Source organism: Tenrec ecaudatus, chromosome 2 (genome assembly GCF_050624435.1).
Source record: "Tenrec ecaudatus isolate mTenEca1 chromosome 2, mTenEca1.hap1, whole genome shotgun sequence".
Taxonomy (NCBI): domain Eukaryota; kingdom Metazoa; phylum Chordata; class Mammalia; order Afrosoricida; family Tenrecidae; genus Tenrec; species Tenrec ecaudatus.
The window spans coordinates 135,229,497-135,241,816 of NC_134531.1; positions in this window are offsets into that span (position 1 = coordinate 135,229,497).

A 12,320-nucleotide genomic window follows, 5' to 3' on the forward strand; every position below is an offset into this window, starting at 1 on the left:
GTATAGCCTAGAATAAAACCGCTTACTGGGATTCCAAGTCTGGCATCTTTATGGAATCAGACTGTCACATCTGTCTCTCAAGAAGGGTGATGGTGGGTTCAAACCTCTTACCTTTCTGTTAGGAGCTGTGTTCTTAACCTTTGTATCATAAGGGCTACTTTCAAATGAGATAATGGAATGGGAGAGACGTTCCTCCTATGCCACTATCATGTTCAGTCCCCACCAGGGTTTCAGCAATTCCTCTTGGTTACATTACCCTTGATGATGCCCTACCCGGCCTCCCACGCCCTCCTCACTACAGATCTGAATCACTTGTTGTTCCCTTGTCCCTGGGTTTGTTAACACCACTACCTTTACCCCCACCTCCCCTCTCCCATGTCCCCCTGGAACCCTTGGTCCATTGTTTTCTCCTCCAGATAGTTCATCCAGACTATCTTATTTAGACAGACCTGCGGAGATAATAAATGCACAAAAACAAGACAGAGCAAAACCAAGCAACAATATATAACAAAACAACAACAAACCAATCAAAAAAATTACCACAACAAGAAAGAAAAGCTTATAGTTAGTTCAAGGATTGTTTGCTGACCTTTAGGAGTGTTTTCCAGTCCAGTCTGTTGGGGAACCATGCTGTGGGCCCAAAGTCCACCTTCAGCATTCACTGGGGACCTCTTTGCTCCATTCCCTTGCTGTTCTGTTGCACCCCCTTAGTGAATTGACTCAGTATGGCGGGATCAGATCAGGTGCAATTTCCACACTGTGTCTCTGGTGTTGTCCCCTTTAGGGCTATGGGTCAGTGAGGGACGTCAGGTCTCACAGTGGGGCCAGCCATGTGGTCTTCTGTGTGATAGTGGAACAGGAGGAAAGTAAAAGGAAATAGAGGAAAGAATTGGGAGGGCATTTATAGAGGTCTAGATAAAGACATGTACATAAGTAAATATATTTATATATTAGGATGGGGAAATAGATCTATGTGAATATATTTATAGGTTTAGTATTAAGGTAGCAGAAGAACATTGGGCCTTCACTCAAGTACTCCCTCAATGTAGAAATACTTTCTTCTACTAAATTGGCATTCTATGATGCTCACCTTCCCCACACAACTGCTGAAGACAAAGTGGGTGGATAAGCAAATGCGGTGAAGAAAGCTGATGGTGCCCGGCTATCAAAAGAGATAGGGTCTGGAGTCTTAAAGGCTTGAAGGTAAACAAGCAGCCATCTAGCTCAGATGCAACAAAGCCCACATGGAAGAAGCACACCAGCCGGTGTGATCATAAGGTGTCAAAGGGATCAGGTTTCAGGTATCATCAGAACAAAAAATCTTACCACATTAAATGAGGGGGGAGTGCGGAGTGGCAATCCAAAGCCCATTTGTAGGCCACTGGACACCCCCTTGCAGAAGAGTCTCAGCGAGGAGATGAGCCAGTAAGGGTGCGACGTAGCAACGATAAAAATTACAACTTTCCTCTAGATCCTAAATGCTTCTCTCCCCCCAGGCCCCAGTATCATGATCCCAATTCTACCTTGCAAGTCTGGCTAGACCAGAGGATGGACACTGATACAGATAGGAACTGGAAACACAGGGAATCCATGGCAGATGATCCCTTCAAGATCAGTGGTGTGAGTGGCAATACTGGGAGGGTAGAGGGAAGGTGGGTTGGAAAGAGGGAACCGATTACAAGAATCTGCATGTGACCTCCTCCCTAGGGGATGGACAACAGAAAAGTGGGTGAAGGGAGACATCGGACAGTACAAGATATGACAAAATAATAATTTATAAATTATCAAGAGTTTATGAGGGAGGGGGAAGTGGGGAGAGAGGGGGAAAATGAGCAGCTCATGCCAGGGGCTTAAGTGGAGAGCAAATGTTTTGAGAATGATGAGGGCAATGAATGTACAGAAGTGCTTTACACAATTGATGTATATATGGACTGTGATAAGAGTTGTATGAGCTCCTATTTAAAAACTAAAATTAAAAAATAAATGAAAACTTTTAAAATTAATAACATTTTTTCAAGTTTGATTTTATTTATTTTTAAAGATCTTTTTAATTAATAAATCTTTTTATTGGGGCTCATACAACTCTTATCACAATCCGTACATACATCAATTGAGCAAAGCACCCTTATCCATTCGTTGCACTCGTCATTCTCAAAATTCACCTTCCACTTGGGTTCCTGGAATCAGCTCGGTTTCCCTTTTTTTCCCCCTTCCCCTCTCTCCCCGCTCTCCCCTTCCCTCTGGTTCCTTCATAGTTTATAAATAATTATTATATCTTATCTTACACTCCCCGGCGTCTCCCCTCACCCACCTCCCCATTGCCCATCTCCCAGAGAGGAGGTTACACATGATCTCCAAGATCGGTTCTCCCTTTCTACGCCCCCTTCCATTCTGGTGTCACCACTCCCACCGCTGGTGTTGAGGGGTTTGTCTGTCCTAGATTCCCTGTGTTTCTAGATCCCTACTGCACCGCTGTACATCCTCTGGTCTAACCAGGTCTGCAAGGTAGAATTGGGGTCATGATAATTGGAGGGGAGGAAGCGTTTAGGAACTAGAGGAAGGTTTTGAGTTTCATTGTTGCTACACTGAACCCTGAGTGACTCATCTCCTCCCCACTACCCCTCTGGAAGGGATGTCTAACTGTCTACAGATGGGCATTGGTCCCCATCACGCACTCCCCTCATTAAGTTTTTAAAAAAAGAAATAAGAGAGACGATTGCTATTAGGAGAAAGCAAATACAGTACAGGGATTTGTTTAGTGCGGTTGAAAGAATTAACTCCTTAAAGAAAGGAGTTGTTTTCCTTTCTTTCCCATCCTCTCTTGATTTAGATGCACAAGAGAGCTGAGCTATGCTCATGGGACATCGTATGCAACTTTTACATAAATTATACTCACAGTGATTTTCAGCACTCATACACCACAGTAAGCAGACCACTATTCTCTTATTCAACTTAAACATGTTAGAACTTTTATTATATAGATACCTTATTCAATTTAATGAAACACTTAATGGATTTCTAGTTTAAATTAGGATATGTTCTTATTCAGTGTGAACTCCTTGCAGTGGTATTAGTCAATCCCCTGAATAGTAATAGAGACATATGTCTGGATAACAATACTTCTTATTGGAGCTTACTTTTCTTAAAATTGGGGAGTGATCATCTTCATGAACTCAGTTTAGTATACCAGTTTTCCTTCAAAGGCGATTATGGACAAGGTGGTAAAAGAAACGTGATGTTGTATATTTGATAACTTATCTGTTATGGCTTGATGAACTAGAGAAGACAGAATCTTGGTAACTGGGTTAGAGATTGGTGAAAGTCTCCCATGTCTACGTTGTGCCGCCATTATTGCTGCTGGATAGGGAGGTAATTGACCTTCTTGACACCTGTGACGATGAGATTCTTTTGAAACAGGCTCTTTCTTACTTTCTTTTACTTTTCCAGAGAGTATCATCCTTGGCTGGATGTGCTTCTTAATTGGTGGGCGGTACACACCATAGCTCTCTCTTTACCTGTGCAGTGTCTCTGATCCCCTGGTGATAGGCCCAGGTTAGAGAATGTGTAAAGCCTCAGTGTTAGAACCCAGAGTCTGTGGCTCAATGAGCACTGTGGGCAACTTGGTAGCCCTGGTGGAGGGCATAGCTTCTTCCGGTGGGCCTTCCTAGAGTATCAACTTCTTTCCTCTCAGTTTTTTCATCACTTCACACATCATCCTAAAGTGACTCTTTTATTTTGCCTTTTATAAATTAGCACTTTAATTTTTATTTAAAAAAATCATTTTATTGGGGGCTTGTACAACTCTTATTACAATCCATCCATCCATCCATGCATCCATCCATCCATCCATGTGTCAAGCACATTTGTCCTAATGGGACTCTTATAGATCCTCAGGTGATTTTAAGTAAGCCTTATGCTTACTTAACACAAGAAAATATGAAATGAAAATAATCATTTAAAAACCCCTACACTGTATTAGCTTATCTTTCAGTATCTGTCACACACTTTCCATTTTAGTTTCACATATTCTTAAAGGGGAGATTTATTCTGAATTTATTATTGCACATGAGAATTAAAAAAAACAATAAAGCTCATGGGGACCTTGTGTAAAAAAAAATGTCGGTAAGGTTTGTTGAACGAGCACCAGGTTGGGGATATGTGGACACACTGAATGTTTTCATATCCTATAATAAAATAATCACACCAATGTTTTGCACTGAATCACTAACCTGGGACTTGGCAGTTTGACCCATCCAGAGGTCCCCTAGCCGAAAGCCGGGCAAACAGCTTCAATAAAGATTACAGCTAATATAACCCTACAGGGCGGTTTTACTTTTCTGTGACACATGGAATCTCCATGAATCCAAATGGACTTGTTGGTAATATACAGTGTTGTTGAGAGGTGCCAGTGAGTCAGTTCTGATTCTCAGCCACCTTATGCACAACAGAATGAAACACGGTCTGGTCCTGAGCCATCCTGACAGTTGTTATGCTTGAGTCCATTGGAGCAGTCCTGTACCAATCCATCTCATCAAAGGGCTTCCCTCGTTTTCACTGTCCTTCTACTTGGCCAACGTGATGTCCTTCTTCAGGCACTAGTTTCTCCTGACAATATGTTCATAGTATGTCAGACGGAGTCTCACCATCTTTGCCTCTACGGAACACTCTGGTCATACTTGTTCCAAGACAGATTGGTTTGTTCTTTTGGCTGTCCGTGGTACTTTCTATATTCCTGCCAGTACCCCTCTGGGGCTAGTTCTACCTTGTCCTCTGGAGTCACTATGGATTGGAATCAATTTGATGGCAGCAGATGTTCTTTTAATGACAAGTTGAATACTATGGCCGATTCCCTTCGCTATCTTGATTTTCGGCTTAAGGAGGCCAGTATTTTCTTCCACCTGTCCTGAACAACAGGCTACTCTTCAAATGACATTGATTATTCTGTGATCAGCGGAGCTATTGGATTGTGCAAGACAATTTTACATTCTAATTTTTTATGGTTTAAATCATGATTTTTCTTATGTTATTTCCTCACATTTTGATATGCAATATAAATAATGATATCTGTTGTTGACTACTTGTTTTATTCTTGTAATTATTTCATGAAACATAAACATTCATGCAAATAAAAAAGTAGTTCTTTAAAATGGGCATAAAATGAGTGAGACATTTACATGGAGAATGATACATTTGTTTCCAGGGGTTTTTAAATCTACAGCTTAAAAGCTTCCTAGAATTTGTCTATGATGAAATACTGAAATCCTTAATCTTAATACTATTTCTGATTGTTTTGTTTCTCTTAATTTATCAAATTTACCTAAATCACATTTATAGAGGTCTAAATACAGGCATGTATATATGTAAATGCATTTATATATAATGACAGGGGAACAGTTCTTTGTACATATATTTATTTAAAAAGTATTATGGCAGCAGATGGATATTGGGTCTCCACTCAAGTACTCCCTCAGTACAAGAATACTTTGTTCTATTAAACTGGCATTCCATGATGCTCACCTTCCCAACACGATTGCTGAAGACAAATGTGTGTATAAGAAGATGTGGTGAAGAAAGCTTATGGTGCCCAGTTATCAAACAATATAGCATTTGGGGTCTTAAAGACTTGAAGATAAGCAAGTGGCCATCTAGTTGAGAAGCAACAAAGCACACATGAAAGAAGCCCACCAGACTGTGTGATCATGAGGTGTTGATGGGATCAGGTATCAGGCATCAAAGATCCAAAACAAAACAAACAAAATCATATCAATGGGAATGACAGGGAGGGGAGAGTGGATACCCAAATCCTAGCAATAGTCAATTGGACACCCCCTGTCAGATGGCCACAAGGAAGAGACGATCCGGTCAGGGTGCAGTGTATCACTGAAGAAACAGACAGCCTTCCTCTATTTCTTTACTGCTTCCTTGCCCCCACTACCATGACCCAAATTCTATCTTACAAATCTGGCTAGACTAGAACATGCATATTTTTACAAATAAGCACTCGCAACACAGGAAATCAAGAACAGATAAACCAAACCCTCAGGACCAATAAGGGGAGCAGCATTACTTGGAGGGTAAGGGTAGGTGGGGGTGTAAGGGGGAACCAATCACAATGATGAATGTAGTCCCTCCCTTCCAGGGGGTTAGACAGCAGAAAAGTGGGTGTAAGGAGACAGTAGTCAGTATAAGACATAAAAAAGAGAATAATTTTTTATTATCAAAGAGACATTGGGAAAGGAGGGGAGGGGAGGGAGGGGGAAAATGAGGATCTGATACCAGGGGCTCAAGTAGAGAGAAAACATTTTGAAAAAGAGGATGACAACATATGTACAGATGTGTTTGATCCAATGGATATATATGTATGGATTGTGATAAGAGATGTAAGAGCCCCCAATAAAATAAATATATATATGCACACCTATATTTAAATATTTTAATTACCTAAACTCATAATTTTAGGGCAAATTATATTTTGACTACTTTAATTTAGTATAAACCAGATTTTTTTAAAACAAAATAATATGACATCATGTTTCTTTTCAATGAGACTGCCTATTCTGTGATTCTATATCCCAAATCTAGCTCTGTAATCTATCTGAAGAATCTAGACTCTGTTACTCACCATGTATTGAAATCGCCATAAACAGAGCATGCAGACCAGTCTCAAATTTTATTGTTGTTCAGCAGCAATAAATTATTCGGATAGTTCAAAGAAACCCATTGCATTTGTGAGGGTGTTTAACTGTTTACTGGGAGTGATGACAACTCATGGTGCTTAGAAATCCGTGTCTCTGTGTGTGTTTGTGTGTATGTGTGTGTGTGCACGCAGGTATTCTTCACATACTTCATAAGAAAATAATTAAACATTAGGAGGCATTATCTCCAGTGTTCAAACTTGAGTAGATTCTCAACCGTTCAATATACCCTGTTTCTTCCCTACAGAAAGAACTGCCTTTAAGCTTTTCTTCTTTTTAAATAAAATTCACTATAGGAGACCCATGGGAAATGCATTTGGTTCTCAAAATCTCAGCTCTCTTACAATTTTCTATTCATGTAATCCTCCTGAGCATACTGAGAATAAGCCAGTGTGCTAAGTAAAAATGAAAGGGATTTTAAATTTTAAATAAAGGCATTGTTAGCTAGGTTCCTATATCATGTGTGGATAGACATTGCCAGACCCCAAGGCTGCTTCAGTCATGGACAGCTGATAGCAGATTAAAGAGCATCAAAGTAGTGAGAATTACTCTCGATCTTATTTTAACTGCTAATTCAAACACAGCTACTCATGTTGGGAAATACCTATATTTACCAATTACCAAACTTTAAATTTTCTCTACCTATTTTTCATACAGATTTGGTACATTTGGGTACACTTTGGACACCCCAGACAAGATAACAAGCTACAATCATTCCACAAAGTTAGTGCTTACATAGCATGCAAGAAACCCCTTCAAATGAAACAGAGTGCTATTTGCAGCAGTTGTTTTTGTCATAACAAATTTATTCAAATGATAAGGTTAAAAGCAAAGAAACTGCATAAGAATGGTAACATAAAAAGATTTATTCTTAACTCCGGGCTGTCCTCAATACAGGCAGGCCTTTAGGGCTCAATAAAACAAAAGTGGTCCAAATAGGAAAAGAAGTATTGTTTTCCAGTCTAGATGAGTTTATCTAAAAACAACAGCTACATGGCTTGTAAGGAAGGTAGAAATCACCAAACTCTAAGACGGTCTGAAGCACAGGTAACTAAAAATAGGTAGTATAAGCAGAACATCATGCTTATAAACTAGAAGGGCAGCAAATAAAGGAAAGACCCTTGACAAGATGGACTGACATCATGGCTGCAACAATGGGCTCAAACATCACGGTGACAGCAAGGATGGTGCAAGAGTGTGGGACGTTTCCTTCTGTCATAGATACGGAGGCTAAGAGTCAGAGCCAAGTCCAAAGCAGCTAACAACAAAAACAATAGGTCTATTGTAGACCTTCAAAGTCCTGAGATTGTTCTCTATTTTTCAAATAAAATGATTGAAACATGACTTCTCTTGTAAAATACTTATTTTTTACCAATGCCTTACAACATTAATTGCCGGAGTATTGATAAATAGATAAATATATAATGGTAGCTATGAGGGGGTTTCAAAAAGTTCATGTAAAATCCAAATTCAAAGACACATAAGAAATACTGGTTGTGTTTTGGGAAAGTCATACAAAGCTAGTCCACATCTGAAAAGAGATTATTTCCCTAGAAGCATTATCTTTCTACAAAATTTTGGTTTCTTGTTTATCAACAGTGTTTCTGAAATGAGACACTATGTGGAACATAGTTCAGTTTTATTGTAGATAGCTCCATAATTCATGGTGAGCTTTTAAATAAAATGACTCTCCTATCAGCTCAATTCATATGATTCCTCAAATGTATCAGAAAAGTATTTCTAAACAAAAACAAGCTTCTCTAAATAAGCACATAAGTAAAGGTACTTCCTTTAAGACCATAAAAAGTCTTCCTCTTTTTCACTGCCTCTCTACTGTACCAACCACACTGTCCTTCTCTAAGTACCAACCACACCGTCCTCTTTTGATAACATGCCAAAGTATGTAAGACAAAATCTCACTATCCTTGTCTTGGTGGGGGATGGAGGGGGAGGGGGGGCAGGGGCCAGGGCACACTGGCTATATTTCTTCTAAGACAAATTTCTTTGTTTGGCAGTTCGTGGTACTTTCAATATTCTTCCCAAGCGCCAACATTTAAGTGCATCAATTCTTCTCCAGTCTTCCTTACTAAACGTGTGATTTTTACAAGCAGATGAAGTTCTTGAAAAATATCATGGGTTGTGGACAGTCGCCCCTTCCCCCAGAAGAATTTACTTCAGAGGACAGCACTGTAGCTACAGCTCAGGGAGAGGGACATGTCTGATCAGAGCACAAGGGAGCAAATGAAGGGGGATGAAGAGAGTGGAGCACATCCTTGCCCACCAAGCCTTGAGGACGATATCCCTGCTCAGAGCAGCCAATGCACAGAGAGGGCCTTATGGCCAGTCCCACTAGGCTCCACTATGAGACACAACATCCCTCACTGACCCATATCCCTACAGAGGACAACACTGGAGACACAGTAGGGGAATTATGCCCGATCTGACTCCACCACACTGAGGCAAAATACTGAGGGTGTGCAACAGAACAGGAAAGGGACCAGAGCAAGGAAGTCCCGAGGGAATATCAAAAATAGACTTTGGGACCAGGACTTGGCACCCAATCAGACTCAACCAGAACTCTGGTAAAGGTCAACAAACAGACCTTGAACTATTTGCAGGTTTTTCTTTTTTTTCTGTCATTGTTTTTTTTTTCATTGTTGTTATTTTGTTTTCTTTTGTTGCTTTGTTTTGCTCTGTCTTCTTTCTGTGCATATTATTATCTCTGCAGATATATCTAGATAAGATAGGCTGTATAAACAATCTGGAGGAGAAAACAATGGAAACTATGGTTCTAGGGGGACATAGGAGAAGGGGAATGGGGGATAGGAAGTGTTGTTAACAAACCCAGGGACAAGGGAACAACAAGTGATTCAAAATCAGTGGTAAGGAGGGTATAAGAGGCCTGGTAGGGCTTGATCAAGACAATGTAACTGAGAGGAATTATTGGAACCCAAATGAAAGCTGAGCATGATAGTGGGACAAGAGGAAAACAAAAGGAAATAGAGGAAAGAACTTGGAGGCAAAGAGCATTTATAGAGGTCTAAATATAGGCATGTATATATGTAAATATATTTATATATGATGATGGAGAAATAGATCTATGTGCCTATATTTATAGGTTTAGTATTAAGGTAGCAGATGGACATTGGGCCTCCACTCAAGTACTCCCTCAGTACAAGAACACTTTGTTCTGTTAAACTGACATTCCATGATGCTCATCTTCCCAACACAATCACTGAAGACAAATGTGTGTATAAGAAGATGTGGTGAAGAAAGCTGATGGTGTCCAGCTATCAAAAAATATAGCATCTGGGGTCTAAAAGGCTTGAAGGTAAACAAGTGGCCATCTAGCTCAGAAGTACCAATTCCCACATGGAAGAAGCACACCAGCCTGTGTGATCATGAGGTGTAGAAGGGATCATGTATCAGGCATCAAAGAACAAAAAATCGATTGATGAATGTACAAATGTGCTTTACACAATTGATATATGTATGGATTGTGATAAGAGTTGTATGAGCCCCCAATAAAATGATTTTTTAAAGAGCTGCAAGAGTCCCCCCATAAATGATTAATAAAACTATGTAATGTCAAAACAATCGAATGTCAAAAAAAAAGAAAAATCATATCATTGTAAATGAGGAGGAGTGCAGAGTGAGGACCCAAAGCTCATCTGTAGTCAACTGAACACCCCCTTACAGAAGTGGGTCCTGGGGAGGGGATGAGCCAGTCAGGGTGAAGTGTAGCATTGATGATACATAAAACTTTCCTCTAATTCCTATATGCTTCCTCCCCCCCCACTATCATGACTCCAGTACTACCTTACAAATCCAGCTAGACCAGAGCATGTACACTGATACAGATAAAAACTGGAAAGACAGGAATCCAGGACATATAACCCCCTCTGGATCAATAATGACAGTAGGCATACCAAGAGGGTAAGGGAAACATGGGGTAGAAAGGGGGAACCAATCACAAGGATCTACATATAACACTGCCCTGGTGGACGGACAACAAAAAAGTGGGTGAAGGGAGACGTGGGACAGTGTAAGACATGACAAAATAACAATAATTTATAAATTGTCAAGGGTTCGTGAGAGAGGGGGTACGGGAAGGGAGAGGGAAAATGAGGAGCTGGTACCAAGGACTCAAGTAGCAAGAAAATGATGATGGTTATACATCGATCATTGTAGTCAGTTCCCCTTCTCTCCCCACATCCCCCTACTCTCATGGCATCACTCTTCCCATTACTGTTACTGAGGGGTTTATCTGTCCTGGATTCTGTGTTTATCTGTACTGGATTCTGTGTGTCAGTGTACACGCTCTGGTCTAGCTGGATTTGTAAGGTAGAACTGGGGTCATGATAGTGGGGGAGAGGAAGCATTAAAGAACCAGAGGAATGTTGGGTGTTCAATCAGTGTTATGCTGCACTCTGACTGACTTGTTCCTTCCTGTGACACTTCTGTGAGGGAATGTCCAATTGTCTACAGATGGGCTTTGGGTCTCCACTCCTAGCCTCATCATTTGCATTAGTTTATAGTATATTAGTATATTTGATTACACAGGATGGTGTACTTATTCCATGTGGGCTTGCTGCTTCTCTCCTAGAGGGCCACTTATTTAACTTTAAGCCTTTAAGACCCCAGGCACTATATCTTGTAATAGCCTGGCACCATCAGCTTTCTTCACCACATTTGCGTTTGCACCTATTTTGTCTTCAGAAATTGTGTCGAGAAGGTGAACATCACAGAATGCCAGGTTATTAGAATAAAGTGTTCTTGTGTTGAGGAAGTACTTGAGTAGAAACGCAACGCTGTCTGCTACTTTAATACTTAACATTTAAATATATGTTCATAGACCTATGTCCCTATTCATATATTTACATATGTTCATTTGTACCTTTATAAATATCCTTTGCTACCTGCTTCTTTCCTTTATTTCTTTCTACTTTCCTCCTACCCCAATGTCATATTCAACCTTCATTTGACTATCAGTACTTTTTCTTGGCTACATTGCACTTGATCCAACTCCACCAGACATTCTATGCTCTCCTTGCCAGCAATTTTAGAGCTGTTATTTTTCCCTTGTCCCTGGGTTTGTTAACTCCTCCCTCCCCTACCCCCACCTCCTCCTCTCCCAAATCTCCCCACCCCAGGAGCCATTGGCCCAGTTATTTTTCCCTCAGGTTTGATTATCCTCCCTATCTTGTATGGTTAGGCATGAGATAAAGAGCAAATAGAAAGAAGTCTATAAATATTTTCAGGTCGGTCTGCTGACCCTTATGAATATTTTCTAATCAGATCTGGTGAAATGACAAGCCCTGCCCACCAAGCCTGAAGTCTATTTTGGGGATTCTTCCAGGACTTCATTGCTTTGCTCCCCTTGCTGCTCTGTTGCGCTCCCTTTGTGCTTCACTTCAGTGGTGGGAGTCAGACTGGGCACAATGGGTGCAGTGTGTCTCCAGTGTTGTCCTTGTAACACTGTGGGTCAATGAAGGGTTGTTGTGTATAGTGGGGTGTGCACTGACTGCTCTGAGCAGTGATGTCATCCTCAAGGCTTGATGAGCCAGGATGCAGTTTCTCTCTCTCTCTCTCTCTCTCTCTCTCTCTCTCTCTCTCTCTCTCTCT